Source organism: Arachis ipaensis, chromosome B04 (assembly GCF_000816755.2).
Source record: "Arachis ipaensis cultivar K30076 chromosome B04, Araip1.1, whole genome shotgun sequence".
NCBI lineage: Eukaryota > Viridiplantae > Streptophyta > Magnoliopsida > Fabales > Fabaceae > Arachis > Arachis ipaensis.
The window spans coordinates 112493988-112505487 of record NC_029788.2 but is presented as its reverse complement, the minus strand read 5'-3'; the positions used below and the strand labels follow the sequence as shown (position 1 = coordinate 112505487).

General features: G+C 39.5%; 1 long non-coding RNA gene across 1 annotated transcript; it reads right to left on the bottom strand.

Moving 5' to 3' along the window:
- LOC110271202 lies at nt 1-7910 on the bottom strand. Its single transcript, XR_002361640.1, has 3 exons — nt 7835-7910; nt 345-440; nt 1-263 (listed from the first exon to the last, which is right to left on the bottom strand). It is a non-coding gene; the product is annotated as an uncharacterized LOC110271202 (long non-coding RNA).

Below are 11500 nucleotides of genomic sequence, written 5' to 3'. Positions count from 1 at the left end.
TAGGACAATCAACATCACATAAGGCTTATATAATCACCAAATACATTGTCTCGCATAAGTATCCATATATAATAATTCCAATAATAAACTATAGTTTTTGGAAAGCGCCCCTACCTCGGTAAATCAAAACTATCACCCAAACTCGTTAACAGATTCCTTTTTGCTCAGCCCAAAATCACCGACAATCAGAACCTCGGCCCTGCTTGCTCTCTCTCGAAAGCAGAAACAGCTACACGCGGCATAAACAAACCGGATTCTAATTCCTAAAACCATTAACATCGAAATCACTTTACTACACGGAACAGAACACCAGCGCAGGGCTTTCAAAAATCGAACATGCTTACCGAAACGAAGAAAGAACGGCTGAACCGAACAGCGGCGGTCTCCAAACCGGTTCGGCGGCAGATTTAATCATGACCCGCAATAACCGGAGCTTGACCCTATGATACAAAACCTCAGAATCTTTGGCCAAACATAAAGCATATTGATTTTCAAGAGCTCCGGAATGAAAATGCTTACCTTGAGAAAGGACTAAAGACTGAATCAAACTGCAGAAGCTTCGGTGATGGTTCCGGCGACCACAACAGCTTCTCCGGCAGCGATAACATAACTTATGATAGCCACTTCATTAAATACAACAGTTTCAATGACAGTTTCAGAGTAAAATTGAATTGGCAGAACTATGAGGAACCAGAAACAGGGCAAGCTCACCAGAACGGCAGCGACAAGAAATTCCGGCGGCGGCGGCAGAGCAATTCCAGCGGCAGAGGCTTACTGGCGCACCCTATGAGCGGAGACAAGGCTCCCAACAGCAGCTGGGCTTCACGGCGGCAGAGTAAGCACGACTGGCAACGGCGCAGCTGGAGGTCACGGCGCATTCGGCGGCGACGCGGAAGGACTCCGACGCGGTGGTTGGACCTCAGCTCGACCTCAGATCCGTTCTCTCCTTCGCGTGTCTCCCTCTCTCTCAGCCTGGTTCGGCGACTCGCGGATGGACCGAATGACGGCGGCACAGGGACGATGGTGCGACGGCAAGACGTGGGTTGACGGCAGGGCGCGGCGGCACGCTCTCTTCTCTCTTCCCTTGCGTGACAGCCCTCAAGGCATGACTCGACAGTGCGGCAAGATGGGATGGCAGCGTTGAGCAGGACGGCGGCACGATGGCGGCGGTGAGACCAGCACGCCGGCGCGAGTCTTCCTCTCCTTCTCCCTTATTCCGCGGCCCCTTCCCCTTACCCCATTCTTCTTTCTTTTTCGTTCTTTCAGAGAAAAAGGAAACTTTGTGTGTGTACTGCCGCTGCTGGGTGTTTGGGGGAAAGGTGCGTTGTTAATGGGGAAACCGGGTAACCGGGTTAGGGTTTTAGGGTTTCATTTTGAAAATTAGGGTTAAGGGCATTATGGTAATTTTACATAAAATTGGGAATAATATGGTAATTGAAACCCAATGTAAATCCAACACTTATTGTATATGGAAAAATACTATTTGTTCATCCATTTTTACAAATTATTTTCAACAAAATGCCCAAATCTAAAGATTAGAAATAATATAATTAATTTCTCTATTTTCCAAAATAGCAGTACTAATATTCAAAGTATTAGTTACTTAGTCTAAAACATATAAAATCCTTATTATTTCACAACTACCAACTTTATAATATAATTATAGAAAATAATCCAATAATTATCAAATTGGATAATAATCATAACTTATCTCAAATTCAATAAATCAAAACTTGCTTTAATTTTCTTTAATACAACGTTACAAGGTAGGCTCAATGCAAAAGATGACATGGGTCAAACATGTAATAGTAAGGCAAGGCATCAAAGGCTATAAAACATGATGGGGTTAAAACGACGTGCTCAACATCCACACGCTAATCTCATATCAACCTCAAAGCTTCAACTTTCCAACTCCATCAAGCACTTTATAATCCCCATATTCGATCATAAGCCTAACGATTGCAAACCCGTTCACAAGGAACGAAACACCCACAACTTATAACGTCGCACACCTACTGCTTCAACTTTCGTATACCCATATCATGTCTTAAAGAACTAACACATCGTGTTACTATGTCTACAAGTCGCACGTGATATCAAACAATTCTCGAGTCTACTCAGAAGGATACAAGATTTAGAAAGGAGAATCAGATGTCAAGGATAGTACTCTTAGATTTGAAAGAATTTATCCTATTCCCGATAGACAAGGATGCTCAGGAAATGAAGTTTGCTAGAAATAAACCAATTGACCACTCCAAAGATAACCCTTGTATCAAAGAAATCCAACAGAACCAATAAAAAGAAAATCAACGCATTATTTTAAAACAAATTCAAGCTGAGTCGAAGAGTATGAGGTTCACAGAAGAGAATATCTAAGACCCAAGACAAAGCTCACAGAACTCAAGAGCATGATTAAAAATACTTCTGAATACACTGTTCATGAAAGAGTCAAAAACTTGCGGAAAAACCACTTTGTAGTCTAGAAGAAAAGTTGAGCAACAAACATTCTTCAAGAGAGTATCCAAAAGCATAAATGTGGCTTTACTTCAATACAATTTCATGTTGAAGTAGACCATGTCGCGTTTTAAAAACAAAATGCATACAAGTTTGGCTAAGAGCTAAAATATTTCCTCAAATATTTTAGAAAGATAGTTAGGTGCACAACCTAACCAAAAGCAGTTCATAAAAACTCGGAAGTAATCAAATGCTTGTTCAAAATTCTCAAAATTTCATATTCAAACAAGCGTGTATAACATTTATAGCAAGTACAAAAGAGGAAGTTAAACTCTTCTTAGAAAAGAAACCCCGAAGTAAAAATTTGCTTACAATTTGGTAAAGGAAGTAAGTGGTGCGTTACAAACGAACCGATTTCCACTAAACAAGGAAGCTTTCCAAAACTTTATTTAAAACAGCGTATGCCAACTTTAAATCAACTTCGTCAAAATTGAAAAATGGTTTCAATCTCAATCAAACAACAGAAAATAAATTCCGTTTAGTATTCTTCCAAAGAGAATTCAAAACTTCTTTAAAAAGTTCAAAACAAGACTCCAAAAGTGTTCTTGAAATCACCATCTCAGAAGAACATTCAAGAAGTTTAAGATGTACTAAAAATGAGTCAAACCATGCAAGAAAGGATCTTAAATCAAGGTAGTTCAAACAAGGTCCACTAGACATAAAACATCAAACAAGTTTTAAATTGATCCAAAAGAATACAAAAGTTATAGAAAAAGGCAACTCAATCATTAGTGATTTCCCAAGGATGAATCTTTGACTAAAAACTCTTGTAAAGACAATGAGAGGATAACGATGCACTAATTTGAAACGAATCAAACTAACTCACATAAGAATGAGATTCACAAGAGAAGACAAACCAAGATCAATGATAATGTTCACAAGAGGTAAAAGATTAGTTAAAAACAAGGTCAAGCATGATATTCATGGAGATGGAAGGCTTAAGAGAGACTTTAGTCCGTTCATAAGAAGAAAGCCATGAGTCCAACATTTTCAAAAGAACAATGGCATAAACCATGTAGTAGGCTAAACCAAACTCAATTCAAAATAAGTTAAGTGAAATTTATCAAACGAAACTCAACCGGAATAAAGCGAAAAATTCTTTCTTTCCAGAATTTTGAAAAATACCCAAATACAAAATCAATTGAAGATGTGCATTGGAGTTATAGTAGAATTACTAGAAAGTCAATTTACTTTTAAAGTAACTGCAATTCCGTAGACCAGTAAAAGTACATGCGAGGCACCAGGAAATTAAATAGTTGTTAAAATGTGTAAGAAATCTTCAAAGTCCCACATATAGATAAGTATATATCTAATCAACAGCAATTTATAAAATCTCAAAATTGGCTGTGATCACTGTCAAATAAGAGAAAAACAGAATCAACAATTTCTTTAAGAATGGACTCGGAATAAGGGCTTAAAGAGCACAGCGCATCAAGACAAGTTCAAAGCTATGTCAAAGAACACGTGAATCAAGAAGAACTCAAACAGAGGTAGATAGATGTAACAAGGACTGCAAACAAACATATGCAATTAAGATCAACAAGAATGCATATGAATAGAGGAATAGAGTTGCAAAATCAAACTACTTTTCAAAAAGATTAGCAAACAAGAACTTCAAATTAGGACATGAAGGAACAGGTCGACTGGAACAGAATTCAAGACACACAACTGAATAGCCTCAAGAAATAGTTTCCAACGTTCCCAAAACCCGCGATTCGCTTTACTCAAAACTCGTATATCATCTATGATAACCCATCAGTGCCTTCATATACATAACTCACTAGTATTAAGCCGGCCAAACTTAATATCAGGAATCATGCAACTCGAGACTAACGGCGTTAATCAATAGATCGTCATGTGCATAAAGCTCTAATTCTCGTCATTCGACAAGACCTAGTACATGACAAACACTCAGAGCATGCAACTGAAGCATAGTCGGTCCATTCCTCAGGCTCTACAGGAAAGATCGCTCTGATACCATAATGTAACACCCTAACTACCAAAGCTCACGCTTCCGGCTGCGCTACTCTGATAGCTCGGACATTACGACGACACTTATACTATTTACTACTAAAATATGAGTCTGTTTAAAATTTTAAACCACAAAACCGCTCCTAAAAATACTTTTTCTATACAACGTACATCCATACATACCATACAACTTACAGAAACACATAAAGAGTACATCCACACACACACACACACACACACACACACACACACACACACACACACACACACATATATATACATACATACATATATATAAATAATATTACAAAACATTATCATTTACATAGGTGAACTTTTTCATCAGTTATTCTTATTCAGTCTCTTGTGTAATGTGTTGACATTCCTATCCCTCTTACAGAATATATCAAGATAAAGGCGAGGGTACAATAAATAATAATCTAAAGCAATAGAGAGCATTTCAACAACAACTACACAAACTCTTCGTGACTTCTGCGCCCATATCCTGAAAGGGGAAAATGTAGGGGGGGGTGAGAACATCATCCTCGAAAGGATTCTCAGTAGAGGGTTTTTGGGAATTACTGTAATAGGATACGTGAAGATAAACCGTACCAGTGATTAATAACCGTCTTATCCCTCTTTTCAAAAACAACGGTTTACAATAAAAGAGAAATCTGAAATCCTTTACTGAAAGAGGAAACTGCCCATTTAAAACAATATTCAAAAGCCTTTCAAAAGGTTTATCTATGTCGAACCAAAATAACCTTTCATACTTTTCCAAACCAGAAACATGAAACCGAAACCAACCATCGGTCCATCTCAATTCAACCACGGCCCTAGGCCCAAACAATCCAACCAACAACCAATCACCACAATCCAACAGAGTGCCAGTTGCAAACACAGATAGGAAGTTCAAGCACAAACAAACAATTACAACAAGTAGAACAATTAGCAGTTAATCACATAGGCAAACCAAGTACAATATGCACACCCAAACAATGTCACATAGATGCATATGATGCATGCCTGTCCCTAGTGGCTGATGATATCATCTGTCGGTTATATAGCCAACCCGACAAGTCCTGGTAGCTAACCATTGGACTGTCCTTCTGTCGTGTCTCCCCAACTCGAGTTATACTCAACATAATCGTGATCATAATCATGATCCATATCCATCACCTTCACTGGTGAATATTCACGGGGGTGAGCTCATCCGGGAATTTCACAGTGCCCGGCCACCCTGACGACATAGGGTCAAAAGAGCTTCAAGTCTCCACCTGGAGCACGTGGTGGCTAGCCACTGCTTTCTCCCAGGGGAACTCGCATCTCCGATAGTAGAAGTGCAACATCACAACTTATCATTATCTCAGCATAAATGCTTTCATTCTCAGTCATGGATCAACATCCATCTCAGCCATCCGGCTCACGGTCCAATCCAGAACCAGCCAATATTCATAATCATACACAGCCATTCCGGCTCACAACAAAACAGCACTTCCACCATTCAACTTCATCAAATTCATAAAATCGGAATTTAAGCCATAAATCACTTTTCTCAAATCATTTCACTTTGAAATCAAGTTTCAACTCTTTTCAGCCTTGGCTTTAAAGATCTCATTTCTCAAATCATCTCAGGCTCACAAGCCAAATTTACTCAAAGTGAGTTCCCTTTTTAAAACAAAGCTGCTCTCGACATTCTCTTTCCAAAACTTCCAAAACCATGGAAATTCAAAGATTTATTTTGGAAACATTCAAAATCATCCATCCCACAATGGGGTTTTATAACAAAGTTTCTCGGCAGAGTCCCAAGTCTCTAGGGGAGAATATCATAACTCATTTTGCCAAATTCACTTAAAATCATTAAAAACCTTGGCTTCCTGATTTGAGTAATAAAATAGGATCTAAGCCAATCCGAGTCGTGTAATCAATTACCCCTTTCAAAGCCATTTCCTTTACTTAAACAAAACCGGCTTCAGTTCCATGATTAAATCTGAAGCATTTCAAACTGCTAAGAGAATCATTTTTGTTGTGTTAAACTAGATTTCAAAGGATACTCTGGTTTTTATTTAAAACGTCAAAATAATGAGGTTCATCAATCGAAATCCAATTCCTTTTAAAATCACGAAAACTCTTTCAAGGGACAATCTTTATATTTAATAGAGAAAAACATAAATCCATTTTACCTTTTAAAACAGCCTCAAAGCAAAATTCTCTTTCGAATGACTTGTACCCAGAGACATCATGATTCTCTTTTCAATAAGTCTTTCAAGCGTAGCTTCATCACTTTCATAATTGTTCTACATAAAGATAATAAAAGAAGCCATAATTTCACAATCCTCGAAATAAATAGGAAAGGCATTAAACTCAAAATTTTTCAAATAACATTTCAAATAAAGACTCGGATTTTATAGAAATTTCGGCAGCATCTCCCCTAAAACTTGGACTTTGTCACCTGGTTCGGGTCCCAACTAAACCGTTCCTCAATCCTTTTCAACAGCTCAAAACCAGAAATCAATTCAAAAGCAAGCTGAATCCAACAGTCGCCTCAGTGACATCTCAAGAAAACCATTTCAAAATCAACTCAATATCAACCGATTTAACTCATTTCCAAAGCTTTACAGAAAATAAACCAGGCTGAATTCAAAAGGACATTCGACTTCTTACATCATCAAATAATTGACTCAATTTGAATCAATCCTCAATGGATTAAACTCAGATATCAAAGCTTTAAAAGAATCAACTCCAAAAGCATTTCGTTTCACCAAAACCACACAACAATCCATTCATCAAAACCAAATAATAATCCATTCAACATATAATTACATTCATCCAGGACAATCAACATCACATAAGGCTTATATAATCACCAAATACATTGTCTCGCATAAGTATCCATATATAATAATTCCAATAATAAACTATAGTTTTTGGAAAGCGCCCCTACCTCGGTAAATCAAAACTATCACCCAAACTCGTTAACTGATTCCTTTTTGCTCAGCCCGAAATCACCGACAATCAAAACCTCGGCCCTGCTTGCTCTCTCTCGAAAGCAGAAACAGCTACACGCGGCATAAACAAACCGGATTCTAATTCCTAAAGCCATTAACATCGAAATCACTTTACTACACGGAACAGAACACCAGCGCAGGGCTTTCGAAAATCAAACATGCTTACCGAAACGAAGAAAGAACAGCTGAACCGAACAACGGCGGTCTCCGAACCGGTTCGGCGGCAGATTTAATCATGACCCACAATAACCGGAGCTTGACCCTATGATACAAAACCTCAGAATCTCTGGCCAAACATAAAGCATATTGATTTTCAAGAGCTCTGGAATGAAAATGCTTACCATGAGAAAGGATTAAAGACTGAATCAAACTGCAGAAGCTTCGGTGATGGTTCCGGCGACCACAAGAGCTTCTCCGGCAGCGATAGCATAACTTATGACAGCCACTTCATTAAATACAACAGTTTCAGAGTAAAATTGAATTGGCAGAACTAGGAGGAACCAGAAACAGGGCAAGCTCACCAGAACGGCAGCGACCAGAAATTCTGGCGGCGGCGGCAGAGCAATTATGGCGGCAGAGGCTTACTGGCGCACCCCATGAGTGGCGACAAGGCTCCCAACAGCAGCTGGGCTTCACGGCGGCAGAGTAAGCACGACTGGCAACGGCGCGGCTGGAGGTCACGGCGCATACGGCGGCGACGCGAAAGGACTCTGATGCGGTGGTTGGACCTCAGTTCGGCCTCAGATCCATTCTCTCCTTTGCGCGTCTCCCTCTCTCTCAGCCTGGTTCGGCGACTCGCGGATGGACCGAATGACGCGGCACAGGGACGATGGTGCGACGGAGAGACGTGGGTCGACGGCAGGGCGCGGCGGCACGCTCTCTTCTCTCTTCCCTTGCGTGACAGCCCTCAAGGCATGACTCGACAGTGCGGCAAGATGGGACGGCAGCGTTGAGCAGGACGGCGGCACGATGGCGGCGGTGAGACCAGCACGCCGGCGCGAGTCTTCCTCTCCTTCTCCCTTTTTCCGCGGCCCCTTCCCCTTACCCCCATTCTTCTTTCTTTTTCATTCTTTTAGAGAAAAAGGAAACTTTGTGTGTGTACTGCCGCTGCTGGGTGTTTGGGGGAAAGGTGCGTTGCTGATGGGAAAACCGGGTAAAGGGTATTATGGTAATTTCACATAAAATTGGGAATAATATGGTAATTGAAACCCAATGTAAATCCAACACTTATTGTATATGGAAAAATACTATTTGCTCATCCATTTTTACAAATTATTTTCAACAAAATGCCCAAATCTAAAAATTAGAAATAATATAATTAATTTCTCTATTTTCCAAAATAGCAGTACTAATATTCAAAGTATTAGTTACTTAGTCCAAAACATATAAAATCCTTATTATTTCACAACTACCAACTTTATAATATAATTATAGAAAATAATCCAATAATTATCAAATTGGATAATAATCATAACTTATCTCAAATTCAATAAATCAAAACTTGCTTTAATTTTCTTTAATAAAGAAATTTCTGAAATTAAAGCTACAGAAACACTGAATTTGAAATTAGCTAACGATAGCCCTTTTTCAAAGGTTTTGGGCCTTACACCTACCGCCAATTTTTTCATGTCATATTTACATTATTAGAACAACTTCATACTTGCATCACTTTAATGTAACTTCACATTAATACGACAACCCCATTTGAAAATATCACAAATAAAGATGGATACATTGCTAACCATCAATATTTTGCCCCAGGAACTATATCTATATTAAGTGTACAAAAAACAAATACTATAGGTTATTCCTACAATATTGTAAACTATAAGTAATAATTTGTTCATTTCATCCATAATTTGATTATTATTATTATTATTATTATTATTATTATTATTATTATTATACTTTTATTCTAATGTACTCTTAGTAGCTATGATTTATATAAAAAATTAGTTCATTTTTGATGAAATTTAAATACATTAATCTCATGCTAATAATATATTATTTTTTTTAAAATTAAAATACTCATAATAGTAGGGGAGTTAGTCCATTGGTGATAATAATATTAGTGGGTGTAAATTATCATTTTTAAAAAATTTTAGTTCATGCTTAGTGAACATTGAATTATTTCTAATATACTGTGTTACATATATCTATAATACAATGTATTATGATTGATAATTATCTATAACAATATATAATGACAATACTAGGAGTTCTAGTGTCCAAATTTAAGTTCCAATATTGCCCTTAATGAGAGAGAGGTTTATTATTTGTACTGGAGAGTTCTGGTACGGGTTGTAAGATGGATCGAAGACTTGCGAGTCGAGATAGTTGCCGAATTATCTAACTGGAGCAATGGGGGTGGTACCTGCAAAGACACTCCGATACTCAAGTTAGAATGGATCTGAGAGGTATAAGGTGTGGAATGAATGACATACCTGAGGGGGCTTTAGGCTCCCCCTTTTATGTAGCTTAGTGGTAGTTATCTCATCTTATCTTATCTTACTAAGATAAGGGAGGTATTTGAATTTGAATATCGGTTGGAGGATGTGGGCTGTTTTGGGCCGGTTAGAGGAAAGTCGGGCCGACCTCGAGCGTTTGGGTCGGAGGCTATTTCGGTGCGGGACCCGAGGGTCGAGTCCGTAACAGTTGCCCCTAAAGCGAGAGAGCGAGCTTGCTCAGTCTCATTGCTGGAGGAATCTTTGTTTTGCCGTTTGTGGTTTGGCAAGGAGATCCTTTGGTTTTCCCGGTCGATTTTGGGAACTCGGAAAAACCCAGGCCGTTCCGTGGTTGGGCGCGGGGCGTGTCATCTGGGAGATAAAAACCATTTCGTGGTCTTGGTCGCTTCGCCATACGCCCGTTGCCTTTATCGGGAAGGGCTTCGTCAATCGTGCTTTCCCAGGTGTCATAATGACAATAAATACGAAGGGATGCTTGGGTTACTTTTCTGTTTCTGCCCTTCGCCTTTTTGTTTTCTTTGGGGCGTTTTTGTCTTTTTACTTCTGAAACCGTTTTAATTTCTTTTTATTTTATCCCTCGTTCATTTTGTTTCTTCTCTATTCCCTGTGTTTCATATTTTTTCCTTTCTGCTGTCTCGCATTTCTTCTTCAGCGTTTGCTCAGTGCCTTCGTGTCGCTTCCTGCTTCGGTTTCTTATCAGGTTGGTATTTTTCTTCCTCTTTTTGCACATATTTTGAATGTCCGAATGATTTTTGCTTTCTGCATTTTCTCTGTATTGGGGCTGTTTTTGGGTAGATGTAGTGAATTATTCGAAGGGGATGAGCACCACTGTAGTTTTAGTTTTTGCAGTAGCTATTAGACTTGGTGTTTTGCGTTTTTTGACCGTATGGCTTTAGTGGGTTGATTGATGGTGCTCCTCTCCTTTTTTAGGTATGTCTCGGCAGAGGAGTGAGGGGGTGGGTGCTCCGATGGTTCCGACTGGTGGTGTTTCCACGACTTATTATTGGGTGACATCAGATGTTTGGAGAACGCCGTCTCGGATGATGGAGGCGGATCTTTAACGACTCCGTGATCTGAGAGCGGTTTGCGGGGGCGGTGAGGTGGAGCATCAGTATGAGCTCGCTCTCTCGGGTGCTGATGAAAGGGTTTGCTATATAAACCTTGACTCGCCCACCGTACCGGACTGGATGTGGATGTACGAGTCGATGTTCACATGCTTGGGAGTGCGACTTTCTTTCTCAGATTTTGTCCAGGCGTTGTTTAAATGTTGTTCTGTGGCACCGTCTCAACTGCACCCAAACAGCTGGGCAGCCATCAACACTTTTGAGCTCGTATGCGAGTATGTGGAGCTCTCGGCTTTAGTAGATGTCTTTTTATTTTTTTTCTTGTGTACCCTGCTGACGAAGGAGGGGAAGCACAAGAAGGGGTATGTATTGTTGGCCCAGCCAACTGACGTACATTCAGTCTTTTCGAGGATTCTTTTCACAGGTTTAAGCGGGAGTACTTCAAGGTGCGCCTAGCTCGGGGATGTCATCCCTTTTG